Source organism: Procambarus clarkii, chromosome 28 (assembly GCF_040958095.1).
Source record: "Procambarus clarkii isolate CNS0578487 chromosome 28, FALCON_Pclarkii_2.0, whole genome shotgun sequence".
Taxonomy (NCBI): Eukaryota; Metazoa; Arthropoda; class Malacostraca; order Decapoda; family Cambaridae; genus Procambarus; species Procambarus clarkii.
In genome coordinates, this window is record NC_091177.1 from 28,717,956 (window position 1) to 28,734,139 (window position 16,184).

The window sequence follows — 16,184 nt, forward strand, 5'->3', positions numbered from 1 at the left end:
ATGAAATGAACGGGTAAACAAATGTATGGTAAACAACACAGCTCAATTCACAGGCAATGTCACACAAAATAATTCATTCAAAATGAAAATATATGGCAATGTATGAAAATTTAATTTGTCATTGCAGTCGGAAACACTGAAATGGAATACGTAACATATATAGTGTATCGTGTGTGGCTCTTATGTGCAACAGATGGCGATGTTTCTTAAAAAAAAAAATATTGCAATTCACAGGTGTGGCATCTATACTCATACTTACGTTGGGTTGGTTAGGTTCAGTCATATATCTACGTTAGTTTTAACTCAAATTTAAACAAATTAACTTATACATAATGATATTGTTAATAGAAACGTTATCCCTACAGACAAAAATCAGAGGATAAAACTGACGATTTACTATAAAACCAGAAAAACGGCCAGCCTACTCATGAGAAACTCTCCAGACACAAAACAGAACGCTTTAAAAGAGACTAACGTCGTCTATGCCTTCCTGGGGACTGTAAGCTCCAAAAAACCCAGTATATAGGCAAGACAACAACATCTCTTTCTAGGCGTTTAACGATGCATAAGCAACAGGGCTCCATTAAGGGGGCGTTATCATTGTTTGGCCGAAAAAATTCGGCCAAACACGAAAAATTTATAAAAATACTACAACGTTCTGGCAACACCGTGGTGCAAACCGTTTAAGGCGCCGTTAGTTAGGGTTCATAAAAGTTGTTCTAGTGCAATGAAAATTTATTGACATGTTACACCTGAAGAGGGCTGCAAGTGGTCCAAGTTTCAGCATCACAGCCTAAATAGAGAGGGAGAAAAAAAAAAAAAACTTTTTTTAACCATTTTTTTACATGTTTTAAAGTTGATATAACAAATACAAATATCAACTGATATTATTTCTATGATACTCAGCTATCACAATACTATATAATAAAGGTTGTCTAGTGGCATTATTATCCCAAACCTATTTAGTGCAATAATACAAATTTTCAAAGTTCACCCAAAAAATTATGCAACAAAATGATGTTTATAAATATATATAAAATCAATAAATGATCTTAGGGGAAATATATAACTTGAGTTTTTAGAGGCACAGACTCTACATATAATGTGCAAGTTCCATGTAAATTGAATAATAAATAAAAAAGTTATTCAACCATATAGTTGCAAATTAGTTACCTGTAAAAAATGAAGGTCAAAGTTCAGCCACCTTTGGCTGAGGTTGATGAACTACCAATTTCAATCAAAATTACCACCCTTGTAGATTGGCATTCCTTCAGTAAGGTGTGTAAGTTCCATGAAGATTGCCTGATAAAAAAAAAAAAAAAAAAATTATTAAAAAAAAAATAAAAAAAAAAATAAAAAAAAAGACAGCAGCTTTATATTTACAATTATTTATGATATAGTATCAAGATATAAAACATAATACATACTAACCTAATATAATTGGTCTGAAATATGCAACATCTTGCAACATCAAGAGGGAGAACGTCTTGAGTTGCAGGTCTAAGATCTTGAGTGGCAGGTGCCGCAGGTGGTGTGGCAGGTGCCGCAGGTGGTGTGGCAGGTGCCGCAGGTGGTGTGGCATGTGCAGCAGGAGGTGTGGCAGGTGCCACAGAGGTGTGGCAGGTGCCACAGGAGGTGTGGGTGCCTGGGTGTGAGGCGAGGTAGTGTGTTGTGGGGGCGGGAGGCTGCCCTCTCTCTTCACTCAAGGGAACTCTTGTTTTGCCTCAGTGTGGCTTTACGCTCCTTCTTTACTTGGCTAACGCGTAGAGCTCTTGCCTTTAGAGCTTTCTTCTTGTCCGATACTATATCCATTGTGCAGTATATGCAAGAAAATACGATCTGTGCGAGCGCGTCAGGCATGCGACCGCCGGCACAGACACTGAGAGGGTGACTAACCAGTAAACAGATTATAGCTCCTCCCTCTCACAGGAGACAGTTGCCAGCGAGTGTGTTTATAATTTGTATATGCATAACAAGATATTCTCCACTCTATTGCGAAATACTAGACGCTTACAACGTATGACGCATCACCCTACGGCGCACCCGAGCCGCGAGGACCAGATTTCGGGCAATTGCGGCTGGAAAATTTGCTCTAATTACGTTATTTATTATCATAACATTAAGGAACATATAATCTCTTCCCACAACCAAACCATCGCCAGAGAAATTATAGTAAACAACACAGAAATCATCGATAGATACAGCGAGAGCAGGCGGCTTGACGTTTGCGAGGCACTACACATCAAGAAGTCAACACCAGCAATTAACAGCCAATTAATGCACAACTATATTCTATCCACCTCAAGACTTCGCTCCAATATGGAAGCATCAAGAAATATGGACCAATAGGCTTTCTACAAACACTTCTATTCAATACCCATTGTTTCGTGTTCTGTCTTGTGTTGATGAAATTAATACCCTATTAATGCCACCTCTTGTTCTGTCTTGTGTTGATGAAATTAATACCCTATTAATGCCACCTCACCCCATCCACCTCACTAAAATGTAGATATAAAATCGGAGATGCGTAAGTTCTATTCAGTTGTGTATTTGTAAACTAAAGTCTTTGAAAATGTAATAAGTTTTACGAAACGCGCTCGTGTCGCGTCAGACTAGAAATAAAAATGAATTTTGGAGAATTGATTTTTGATTTACCTCCAACAGTGAAAAGAAATGTACGAAAGATTGAGAAAATTCGCGTTAGAATTATTAATCTTACTTTTTCGGTCATATTTAATAATATATATATATATATATATATATATATATATATATATATATATATATATATATATATATATATATATATATATATTATTAAATATGACCGAAAAAGTAAGATTAATAATTCTAACACGAATTTTCTCAATCTTTCGTACATTACGCTTCACTGTTGGAGGTAAATAAAAAATCACTTCTCCAAAATTCATTTTTATTTCTAGTCTGACGCGACACGGGCGCGTTTCGTAAAACTTATTACATTTTCAAAGACTTCACAAATACACAACTGATTAGAACTTGCGTTTCCCTGATTTTATATCTACATTTGAGTGAGGTGGGAAGGGTGATGTGGCATTACATTTGAGTGAGGTGGGAAGGGTGATGTGGCATTTAACACAAGACAGAACACTAGGGGATATTAATAGGGTATTAAAAGTATCAACACAAGACAGAACAGAAACAATGGGTATTGAATAGAAGTGTTTGTAGAAAGCCTATTGGTCCATATTTCTTGATGCTTCTATATTGGAGCGGAGTCTTGAGGTGGGTAGAATATAGTTGTGCAATAATTGGCTGTTGATTGCTGGTGTTGACTTCTGGATGTGTAGTGCCTCGCAAACGTCAAGCCGCCTGCTATCGCTGTATCTATCGATGATTTCTGTGTTGTTTCGATAGATACATCTGCATCGATAGATACAGCGATAGCAGGCGGCTTGACATTTGCGAGGCACTACACATCAAGAAGTCAACACCAGCAATCAACAGCCAATTATTGCACAACTATATTCTACCCACCTCAAGACTCCGCTCCAATATAGAAGCATCAAGAAATATGGACCAATAGGCTTTCTACAAACACTTCTATTCAATACCCATTGTTTCTGTTCTGTCTTGTGTTGATACTTTTAATACCCTATTAATATCCCCTAGTGTTCTGTCTTGTGTTAAATGCCACATCACCCTTCCCACCTCACTCAAATGTAATGCCACATCACCCTTCCCACCTCACTCAAATGTAGATATAAAATCAGGGAAACGCAAGTTCTAATCAGTTGTGTATTTGTGAAGTCTTTGAAAATGTAATAAGTTTTACGAAACGCGCCCGTGTCGCGTCAGACTAGAAATAAAAATGAATTTTGGAGAAGTGATTTTTGATTTACCTCCAACAGTGAAGCGTAATGTACGAAAGATTGAGAAAATTCGTGTTAGAATTATTAATCTTACTTTTTCGGTCATATTTAATAATATATGTCTACAGGAAAGACTGCTACCAAAATATACTAATATATATATATATATATATATATATATATATATATATATATATATATATATATATATATATATATATATATATATATATATATATATATATATATATATATATATATATATATATATATATATATATATATATATATATGTCGTACCTAGTAGCCAGAACTCACTTCTCAGCCTACTATTCAAGGCCCGATTTGCCTAATAAGCCAAGTTTTCCTGAAATAATATATTTACTATAATTTTTTTCTTATGAAATGATAAAGCAACCCTTTTCTCTATGTATGAGGTCAATTTTTTTTTATTGGAGTTAAAATTAACGTAGATATATGACCGAACCTAACCAACCCTACCTAACCTAACCTAACCTATATTTATAGGTAAGGTTAGGTTAGGTAGCCAAAAAAAGCTAGGTTAGGTTAGGTTAGGTAGGTTAGGTAGACGAAAAAACATTAATTCATGAAAACTTGGCTTATTACGCAAATCGGGCCTTGAATAGTAGGCTGAGAAGTACGTTCTGGCTATTAGGTACGACATATATATATATATATATATATATATATATATATATATATATATATATATATATATATATATATATATATATATATATATATATATATATGTCGTACCTAGTAGCCAGAACACACTTCTCGGTCTACTATGCAAGGTCCGATTTGCCTAAAAAGCCAAGTTTTCATGAATTTAAATATTTTTTTTTTTTTTTTTATGAAATGATAGAGCTATCTATTTCATTATGTATGAGTTAATTTTGTTAAAGTTAAGTTAAAACCAAGGTAGATATATGACCGAACCTAACCAACCCTACCTAACTTAACCTAGTCTATCTTAACCTAACCTAAACTAACACAACTACGTCAATAATTTATGTTCTTAATATAATCTAAAATATTAATTCAAATAAACTAATTGGAAACAATTTATTGAAAACATAGAAAATCACTCGGCCTATTAGGCAAATCGGGTATTGCATAGTAGGCCGAGAAGTGCGTTCCGGCTACTAGGTACGACATGAATGTATATATATATATATATATATATATATATATATATATATATATATATATATATATATATATATATATATATATATATATATATATATATATATATATATATGTCGTACCTAGTAGCCAGAACGCACTTCTCGGCCTACTATGCAAGGCCCGATTTGCCTAATAAGCCAAGTTTTTCTGAATTATTATATTTTCTCAATTTGTTTTCTTATGAAATGATAAAGCTACCCATTTCATTATGTATGAGGTCAATATTTTTTTATTGGAGTTAAAATTAACGTTGATATATGACCAAACCTAACCAACCCTACCTAACCTATCTTTTTAGGCTAGATTAGGTTAGGTAGCCGAAAAAGTTAGGTTAGGTTTGGTTAGGTAGGTTAGGTAGTCGAAAAACAATTAATTCATGAAAACTTGGCTTATTAGGCAAATCGGGCCTTGCATAGTAGGCAGAGAAGTGCGTTCTGGCTATTAGGTACGACATATATATATATATATATATATATATATATATGTCGTACCTAGTAGCCAGAACGCACTTCTCAGCCTACTATGCAAGGCCCGATTTGCCTAATAAGCCATGTTTTCATGAATTAATATATTTTTTCTAATTTTTTTCTAATGAAATGATAAAGCTACCCATTTCATTATATAAGAGGTCAATTTTTTTTTATTGGATTTAAAATTAACGTAGATATATGACCAAACCTAACCAACCCTACCTAACCTAACCTAACCTATCTTTATAGTTTAGGTTAGGTTAGGTAGCCGAAAAAGTTAGGTTAGGTTAGGTTAGGTAGGTTAGGTAGTTGAAAAGCAATTAATTCATGAAAACTTGGCTTATTAGGCAAATCGGGCCTTGCATAGTAGGCTGAGAAGTGAGTTCTGGCTACTAGGTACGACATATATATATATATATATATATATATATATATATATATATATATATGTCGTACCTAGTAGCCAGAACTCACTTCTCAGCCTACTATTCAAGGCCCGATTTGCCTAATAAGCCAAGTTTTCCTGAATTAATATATTTACTATAATTTTTTTCTTATGAAATGATAAAGCAACCCTTTTCTCTATGTATGAGGTCATTTTTTTTTATTGGAGTTAAAATTAACGTAGATATATGACCGAACCTAACCAACCCTACCTAACCTAACCTAACCTATATTTATAGGTAAGGTTAGGTTAGGTAGCCAAAAAAAGCTAGGTTAGGTTAGGTTAGGTAGGTTAGGTAGACGAAAAAACATTAATTCATGAAAACTTGGCTTATTAGGCAAATCGGGCCTTGAATAGTAGGCTGAGAAGTGCGTTCTGGCTATTAGGTACGACATATATATATATATATATATATATATATATATATATGTCGTACCTAGTAGCCAGAACTCACTTCTCAGCCTACTATTCAAGGCCCGATTTGCCTAATAAGCCAAGTTTTCCTGAATTAATATATTTACTATAATTTTTTTCTTATGAAATGATAAAGCAACCCTTTTCTCTATGTATGAGGTCAATTTTTTTTATTGGAGTTAAAATTAACGTAGATATATGACCGAACCTAACCAACCCTACCTAACCTAACCTAACCTATATTTATAGGTAAGGTTAGGTTAGGTAGCCAAAAAAAGCTAGGTTAGGTTAGGTTAGGTAGGTTAGGTAGACGAAAAAACATTAATTCATGAAAACTTGGCTTATTAGGCAAATCGGGCCTTGAATAGTAGGCTGAGAAGTGCGTTCTGGCTATTAGGTACGACATATATATATATATATATATATATATATATATATATATATATATATATATATATATATATATATATATATATATATATATATATATATATATATATATATATATATATATATATATATGTCGTACCTAGTAGCCAGAACGCACTTTTCAGCCTACTATGCAAGGCCCGATTTGCCTAATAAGCCAAGTTTTCATGAATTAATTGTTTTTCGACTACCTAACCTAACTTTTTCGGCTACCTAACCTAACCTAACCTATAAAGATAGGTTAAGTTAGGTTAGGTAAGGTTGGTTAGGTTCGGTCATATATCTACGTTAATTTTAACTCCAATAAAAAAAAATTGACCTCATACATAATGAAATGGGTAGCTTTATCACTTCATAAGAAAAAAATTAGAGAAAATATATTATTTCAGTAAAACTTGGCTTATTAGGCAAATCGGGCTTTGCATAACAGCCCGAGCACGACGTTCTGGCTACTAGGTACAACATATGTATATGTATAATAGACAAAAACATTTTTATTTAGGAAATTAATACTGCAATCTGATATTAAATTTATTGATGAATTTTAGAAACACATTGAATATTATGTTAAGTTACATAGAAGATAATTAACAATGTTAGAAGAAGAGTGACACACAGAGAATAATGAGATGGGTAAGATGCTAACAAAACCTAAGTTGTTCCATGGGAGATTTTTTTAGGGATACTCTGTCGTTGATCCTACTGATAAAGGTTATAAATGAGGTTAATGGTATTACATAGATCAATGATCATGCAGTAACTCATTGATCATACATAAATTCAAGTGTCACAGAGGAGTTTCATAATTTTTCAGGAACTACATTGTTAAGCAGGGGGCTGAATAATCATTCAAGAGTAATTAATTAATCATTCTATGCAAGAATGATTATTAATTCTATTAATCTATTCATTAATTAATCATTCTCCTATCATCATGCAGACGCTCATCAGTCATACACAATTGCCACAATAACTTGTTTATATTAGATGAGTTCAATAGATCGTGCAACACCTATACATATGTGTATACAAGAGCTCAATTACCATACAGAATCTGTATAATTTTTCAGGGGCTGCATGGCCATGCAGAAGATCTTTGATAGTACTGGATCTTTATGTTCATACATATTGGAGCCCGATAATTATTCAGGAGCTCATTAATCATGAAGGAAACCATTGATCATTCAACTTTTCCTTAATTATATAGAAACTCTATAGTCAATCAGGAGCTCCATGAACACATAGTTACTGTATTATTAAATATGAGCTCAATGATAATACAGTTGTTCTATTACCACACAGAAGGTCATTGATCATGCAAGAGCTCAATGACCATAGAGGACTTCCATAATTATATTGGAGCTCCATTATTATACAGAAACTCATTAATCATACTGTTTTTCCAAGATCATTCAGGTTTATTCATTAGCCCCCTTATGATGCAAGATCTATGAGATCATGCATGAACTCCAGTAGCATGAAGGACCGCCATGACCATACAGTATGTCCATATTCATAAAGCAGCTCAGTGAATATACAGTAACTCCATGGCCAGGACAAGTAGACTAAGAGCGAGGCCGCTCACCAGCACAAGGAACATGCCCTGAAATAGAATCATTGAAGGTGAGAACGTGACTGTGATTTGATCGTTGAATTTCTTACAATTATCTTAACAGAATATTTCAGTATTCTCTCGAAACCAATAATGTAAGGCCAGGTATCTCATAACAATATAATTCAATTATTTACTGAATATAACCTTAATGTTATTAATGGAGAGTGATGTCTGGATGACAACTTTGGTCGGCAGATTGGAACAAGAAGAATAATTTTTATGCAGTTGCTTCAGCCAGTGATTGTAGAGCCCAGCTTCATGTATTCTCATGATTCTGGTAAATATAATCATACTACAACAAACCAAACTGATCAGGGAAAAGGATTTTTCATTAATTATTATCACATTGTTTACTTATTTCAAGGTTTGGGGGCATCATTCCAGAAAAAAGTGGATTTGAATTGGAATAAAAGTGGTTAATGTATTACAAAAAAATTCTTGTTAAATACTTAAATATCCTAAATAGATTTTCAGAATAGGTTTCAGCTTCAGCTGGAACTAGTGAGTCAGGATAAGAAGAAATTAAAAAAAAAAATAGGAGTCAGGATAAGTAGAGATTTTAAACTAAATACCAACCAATATACATTTGGATTATGGGAAAAAATGTTTCTAAATATCTTTGTATTAACATGCCTTTAATTAATGTTTGGATTATTCATCCTATTATAGGCCAAATTTTTATTATGCACTTAAGTTTTTGCATCTGTGGTATTAAATGAAGATAAACTGAATTGAACATCTGACAAATGCCAAAAACTAACCCCTGGTAATAGAAACCATTCTCATGTAGGACACAAATGTTCAATTCACACTAGAGATATGAAGAATAAAGTTAAACTCATTTAGTTGTATATTATGCACCCCATACCCATGTCAATTGCAGTGATGGATCCTATACTCACCAACCTTTTTATAGTTCTTAAATGTTTTAAAAAGACACTTTTTCGTTTTTTGACATTTTAAATTATGTTTTATTAACGTTTTTGAGAATTTGTTAAAACGAATATAAAATAGTAGGTCAAAGCGGTTTAATGAAATGTGTTTTTAATGTTAAAAAACACGTTTTAAATTAAAGATATTTAAAATGTTATTTCAAATTATTAATTTTTGAAATTATTATGTATAATTATCTTTATTGTATTTAGGAAAAAAAGAGAGACAAGGAAAAATGGAGAGAGAGAGAGAGAGAGAGAGAGAGAGAGAGAGAGAGAGAGGGAGAGAGAGAGAGAGAGAGAGAGAGGGAGAGAGAGAGAGAGAGAGAGGGAGAGAGAGAGAGAGAGAGAGAGAGAGAGAGAGAGAGAGAGAGAGAGAGAGAGAGAGAGAGAGAGAGAGAGAGAGAGAGAGAGAGAGAGAGAGAGAGAGAGAGAGAGAGACAGAGAGAGAGAGAGAGAGAGAGAGAGACAGAGAGAGAGAGAGACAGAGAGAGAGAGAGAGAGAGAGAGAGAGAGAGAGAGAGAGAGAGAGAGAGAGAGAGAGAGAGAGAGAGAGAGAGAGAGAGAGAGAGAGAGAGAGAGAGAGAGAGAGAGAGACAGAGAGACAGAGAGAGAGAGAGAGAGAGAGAGAGAGAGAGAGAGAGAGAGAGAGAGAGAGAGAGAGAGAGAGAGAGAGAGAGAGAGAGAGAGAGAGAGAGAGAGAGAGAGAGAGAGAGAGAGAGAGAGAGAGAGAGAGAGAGAGAGAGAGAGAGAGAGAGAGAGAGAGAGAGAGAGAGAGAGAGAGAGAGAGAGAGACAGAGAGAGAGAGAGAGAGAGAGAGAGAGACAGAGAGAGAGAGAGACAGAGAGAGAGAGAGAGAGAGAGAGAGAGAGAGAGAGAGAGAGAGAGAGAGAGAGAGAGAGAGAGAGAGAGAGAGAGAGAGAGAGAGAGAGAGAGAGAGAGAGAGAGAGAGAGAGAGAGAGAGAGAGAGAGAGACGAAGAATCAGCAACAGGGACAGAATGAGTAGAAATACAGATAGAATGAGTAGTGAGACATAGACAGAAGTAGAAAAGGAGGGAGAAAAAGAGACAGAGAAAGGCAAGGAGGCAGACAGACTGATTAGTGAGACAGAGAAAAAGACATACGTGGAGAGAAAGCCAGATGGAGAAAGAGAAAGACAGAGAGAGACAGACAGATATTCAGTGAGACAGACGGAAAGGCTGAAGAGAAAAACAGAATGACCATGAAAGCAGAGAGAGGAGAAACAGAAAGAGCAGCAGAACGACAAAGACAGAAAGAGGAGACAGACAAAGAAAAAGTGAGAGAGGCACTGAACTACAGGCTAGAGTCTTTAAGTTATATTCCATGCGAGGTGATGGAGAAGATCGTGGGAAAATACCTAGTAACACATCTGGAGAGAAGGGACTTCGTGACAAACCACCAATATGGGTTTAGGGAGGGTAAATCTTTTTTCGCTGAATTAAAAGAATTATACGACCAGGTGACAAAGATGAGGCAAGAAAGAGAAGGATGGACGAACTGCATTTTCTTGGACTACCGGAAAGCTTTTGACACAGTACCCCATAAGAGGCTGATACATAGGCTGGAAAAACAGGTAGTAGTAATTGGTAGGGTATTCCAGTGGATAAGGGAGTACCTAAGCAATAGGAAGCAGAGAGTTACAGTGAGGAGAGAGACATCTGATTGGCATGAAGTCATCAGTTGAGTCCCCACAGGGGACTCAACCTATCCTACTCCGACCTATCCTGTTTCTGATACATAAATGATCTCCCAGACTCATTCCTCTCAATGTTTGCTGACCATGCAAAAATTATGAGAAGGATTAAGTCAGAGGAGGACTTCTTGAGGCTTCTATAAGACCTGGACAAACTGAAGAAATGATCGAATAAATGGTTGTTAGAGTTTAACCCAAGCAAATTCAATGTAATGAAGATAGATGTAGGGAGCAGGAGGCCAGGAACAAGGAATCATTTGAGAGATGAAATTCATCAAGAATCAGAGAGAGAGAGAACATAAGAACAAAGGCAACTGCAGAAGGCCTATTGGCCCATACGAGGCAGCTCCTATTTATAACCACCCAATTCTACTCGTATACATATCCAACCCATGCTTGAAACAATCGAGGGACCCCACCTCCACTACGTTAAGCGGCAGTTGGTTCCACAAATCAACAACCCTGTTACTGAACCAGTATTTACCTAAGTCTTTCCTAAATCTAAACTTATCCTATGAAGAGTCTATGTCAGGTGCAGTCACAGTGAGACGTTGTGTTAGCTGGAGCTCTGATTCTAATAACATTATTATTGCAATAATGGAAGGATTAGTTAAGGATTTGGTGAGTCTGGTTGGAGCTCTGAGAGCAGAGATGGATTCCCTGCGGGAGGAGGTACGACGGCTGAGACTTCGGGAGGAAACGAAGGAGGAGGCCAGTGTTGAGGGGACCAATAATAAGAAGACCTCGTCTTGGCAAGTTGTGAAAGACAAGGGTCTTAAGAAGACCTTGGCAAAACCGACAACTAATAGCCAACACCTAAGGACTTTTAACGCATTTGACGTATTAGAGGACGAGTGCTGTGTTGAACCTGTTGTTCAACAAGGTGGCAAAGACAAAGTAACGAGGAGCATTGAAGCGCAGGTCCCTCAAACTGCTCGAAAGGAAAAGGGAGAATCGAAGCGAATTTTGGTTGTGGGAGATTCCCAGGTGAGGTATTTAGACAGAACGTTTTGTGCCAGAGATAGGGGGAACAGATTAAGGGTTTGCTATCCAGGAGCTGGAATTGGTGATATTGTTGGAAACATGAATGATATTATAACGGGAAATGGAAACAAACCCATTATTTGTATTAGTGCAGGGGGTAATGATGTTGGACGAGTTAGGAGTGAGGAACTAATACAGAGATTCAGGACAGCCATTGAATTAGTTAGGAGCAAGGGAGGAATCCCGATCATATGTGGCATTCTTCCAAGAAAGGGAGTGGGAAATGAATGGATGTCAAGGGCACTTGGTGTCAAATGCCGGCTGGTAAGATATTGCAAATCAAATGCAATATCTTTCATAGACAACTGGGAACACTTCTATGGAAGAAATGAAATGTATGCTCGTGATGGGGTGCATCTATCGAGAGCTGGGGTTGTTGCTGTTGCGAACTCGTTGGAAGAAGTGGTTAGAGGTGTTTGTTTGGGTTTAAACTGTTAGTAGATAGAGGTATGGGAATTGATTTGGAGGAAGGAGATAATAAAAGCATGTGTTTGTGGGAGAAAGGAATTGGCAAAATGATCAGGGAAAGAGAAGGGCCTCAAAATAACAATTCACTTAGGGTATATTACACTAACAGTAGAAGTCTAAGAAATAAAATTAACGAATTAAATGCTCTTGTCTGCACAGAAAAAATAGATATTATTGCACTTACCGAAACGTGGATGAATGTAGAAAATAGAGAACTATTATCTGAATATCAAATAAATGGATTTAAACTATTTCACACAGATAGATATATTAGACGAGGAGGGGGAGTAGCCATATATGTTAGGGACAATTTTAAATGTAGTCTCAAAGAGGGAATCAAAACTGAGCCACACACAGAAACTATTTGGATAGAATTAAACGAAAAAGCAAATAATATTATAATAGGAGTTATATATAGGCCACCAAATTTAGACAGAATGGAAGCAAAGCATCTGTGGGATGAAATATCTAGGGCATCTAGATCTAACAGTATTTATGTCATGGGTGGCTTTAATTTTAATGGAATAAACTGGTTGAACAAAACAGGGAATAGTGAAGCAGAAGATTTTCTAGAATTAATTGACGATTGCTTTCTTACGCAACAAATTAAGGAACCAACACGGGAAAATAATATTTTAGGTTTAGTGTTAACTAACAGGGAAACACAAATTAATGACATCGAAATAGGGAGTAAGCTAGGGAACAGTGATCACAAAGAAATCAGATTTAGCATAAAATGGAATAGACCTGTAGGAGAAAATTCTGTTAAAGTGCCAGATTTTCGAAAAGCTGATTTTAATAGCCTAAGAAATTTTTTGGGTCAAATTGATTGGAAAGTCTTGGGTATGGGGTGTGGGCCGATCTTGGAGCGAGACATGCAACCCGTTCTCGCAAATTTAATAAGTCAATATTGACTTATTAAATATGTGCATAGGTGACATACTTAACATAATAGATACCCTTAAAAAGATTCATAGAAAACACCGACCTTACCTAACCTACTTAGTATATTAAGATAAGCATCTTATTGCTTCGTAATTACAATTATTACCTAACCTATAATAGGTATAGGTTAAGTAATAATTGTAATTACGAAGCAATAAGTTGTTTATCTTAAGATACTAACAAGGTTAGGTAAGGTCGGTGTTTTCTATGAATCTTTTTAAGGGTATCTATTATGTTTAGTATATCACCTATGCACGTAGTTAATAAGTCAATATTGACTTTACGAATTTGCGAGAACGGGTTGAGACATGAACCCAGCGATAGGTGACGTAAATGGGGATTTCGATGTGGATTCAATATATAACTTATTTAAGAATATTCTAAACAAAGCACAGGAATGTAGTATACCATACAAATTGAATAGATCGAATACTAATGACCCAAAGTGGATAACAAAGAATTTGAAGAACCTTATAGGTAAAAAGAGAGCTTGGTACAAAAGGATTAAAAATGGGGAGGTCACTTTAGAACAGGAATTCGTACAACTGGTTAGAAATGTTAAAAAAGAGATAAGGAAAGCAAAAAGAAACTATGAAGTTCGCATAGCAGGGCAAGCAAAGACAAATCCTAAAGGGTTTTTTTCAGTTATATCGTACTAAGACTAGGGAAAGGATAGGTCCATTAAAAACTGAGACAGGTCAAATAACAGATAGTGATGAAGAGATGAGTAGTATTTTTAATAAATATTTTGTATCTGTATTTACTAAAGAGGAACTTAACAATATGCCTTCAGCCGAACAAGTCTATGTGGGTGGGGACGAGGACAGGTTGACGAGTTTAGCAGTTACCAGGGAGGATGTTCTTAAACAAATAGTAAAACTCAAACCAAACAAATCCCCAGGGCCGGATGAAGTGTTTGCCAGGGTGCTTAAAGAATGCAAAGAGGAGCTTTGTGGCCCACTGTCAACCATATTTAACAAATCAATAGAGTCAGGCAGAGTGCCAGAGTTTTGGAAAGTTGCTAATGTGATACCAGTTTTTAAGAAAGGAGATAGATCACTTGCGTCTAACTATCGACCAATTAGCCTAACGTCTATTGTGGGAAAGTTACTCGAATCTATAATAGCAAATAAAATTCGTCTTCATCTTGAAAAACATAAATTAATAATTGAGTCGCAACATGGTTTTATAAATGGCCGTTCATGTTTAACAAATTTGTTATCTTTTTATTCTAGCATTGTTGAGGCAGTTGATAGTGGTAAGGATTGCGATGTTATGTACCTTGACTTTAGTAAAGCTTTTGATACAGTGCCACATGAAAGACTGATTAAAAAGATAGTCTCATGGTATTGGGGGTGCTATATTAAGCTGGATTAGGGCATGGCTATACCAAAGGAAACAGAGAGTTAGTATAAATGGAGTCAAGTCAGAGTGGGAAAATGTTGTAAGTGGGGTGCCTCAGGGCTCTGTCCTGGGACCTCTGTTGTTTATAATATATATAAATGATTTAGATTCAGGTTTGAGTAGCAACATTTGCAAATTTGCCGATGATACGAAAATCGGTAGGGAAATTAATTCGGAGGAGGACTCACTATCATTTCAAGTTGATCTAGATAGGTTTTTGAAATGGTCGAAGGATTGGCAGATGCAGTTTAATGCTGATAAATGTAAAGTTCTGAGGTTAGGTAATGATGATAGGGTTACAAGATACGAGCTAGATGGTGTTGAGATTGTGAAGTCGAATTGCGAAAGGGATCTGGGAGTTATGATTAGTAAGAATTTAAAACATAAGGATCAATGCATAAATGTTCGTAATAAGGCAAATCGGACACTTAGATTTATTAATCGCAGCGTTAGTAACAAGACACCTGGTGTGGTTCTCAATCTATATCTTGCTCTAGTTAGGCCCCATTTAGATTATGCAGTTCAGTTTTGGTCGCCATATTATAGAATGGATATAAATTCACTTGAACGTGTCCAGCGTAGGATGACTAAGTTAATTCCCCAAATTAGAAATCTTTCATATGAAGAAAGATTAACAAAGCTTAAGTTGCATTCACTGGAAAGGCGAAGAGTTAGGGGTGACATGATAGAGGTTTACAAGTGGGTGAATGGACATAACAAAGGGGATATTAATAGGATATTAAAAGTATCAACACAAGACAGAACACGAAACAATGGGTATAAATTGGAAAAGTTTAGATTTAGGAAAGACTTGGGTAAATACTGGTTCAGTAACAGGGTTGTTGATTTGTGGAACCAATTGCCGCGTAACATTGTGGAGGTGGGGTCCCTCGATTGTTTCAAGCATGGGTTGGACATGTATATGAGTGGGATTGGGTGGTTATAAATAGGAGCTGCCTCGTATGGGCCAACAGGCCTTCTGCAGTTGCCCTTGTTCTTATGTTCTTATGTTCTTAACCAATTTATACCCATTGTTTCGTGTTCTGTCTTGTGTTGATACTTTTAATACCCTATTAATATCCCCTTTGTTATGTCCATTCATCCACTTGTAAACCTCTATCATGTCACCCCTAACTCTTCGCCTTTTCAGTGAATGCAACTTAAGCTTCGTTAATCTTTCTTCATATGAAAGATTTCTAATTTAGGGAATTAACTTAGTCATCCTACGCTGGACACG

At 35.8% G+C, this 16,184-nt stretch overlaps 1 long non-coding RNA gene across 1 annotated transcript; it reads right to left on the minus strand.

The window, feature by feature from the left end:
- Positions 1 to 714: 714 nt before the first annotated feature.
- Positions 715 to 2,007, minus strand: LOC138369395 (uncharacterized). Its single transcript, XR_011229819.1, has 3 exons — positions 1,432 to 2,007; positions 1,174 to 1,302; positions 715 to 793 (listed from the first exon to the last, which is right to left on the minus strand). It is a non-coding gene; the product is annotated as an uncharacterized lncRNA (long non-coding RNA).
- Positions 2,008 to 16,184: the final 14,177 nt, after the last annotated feature.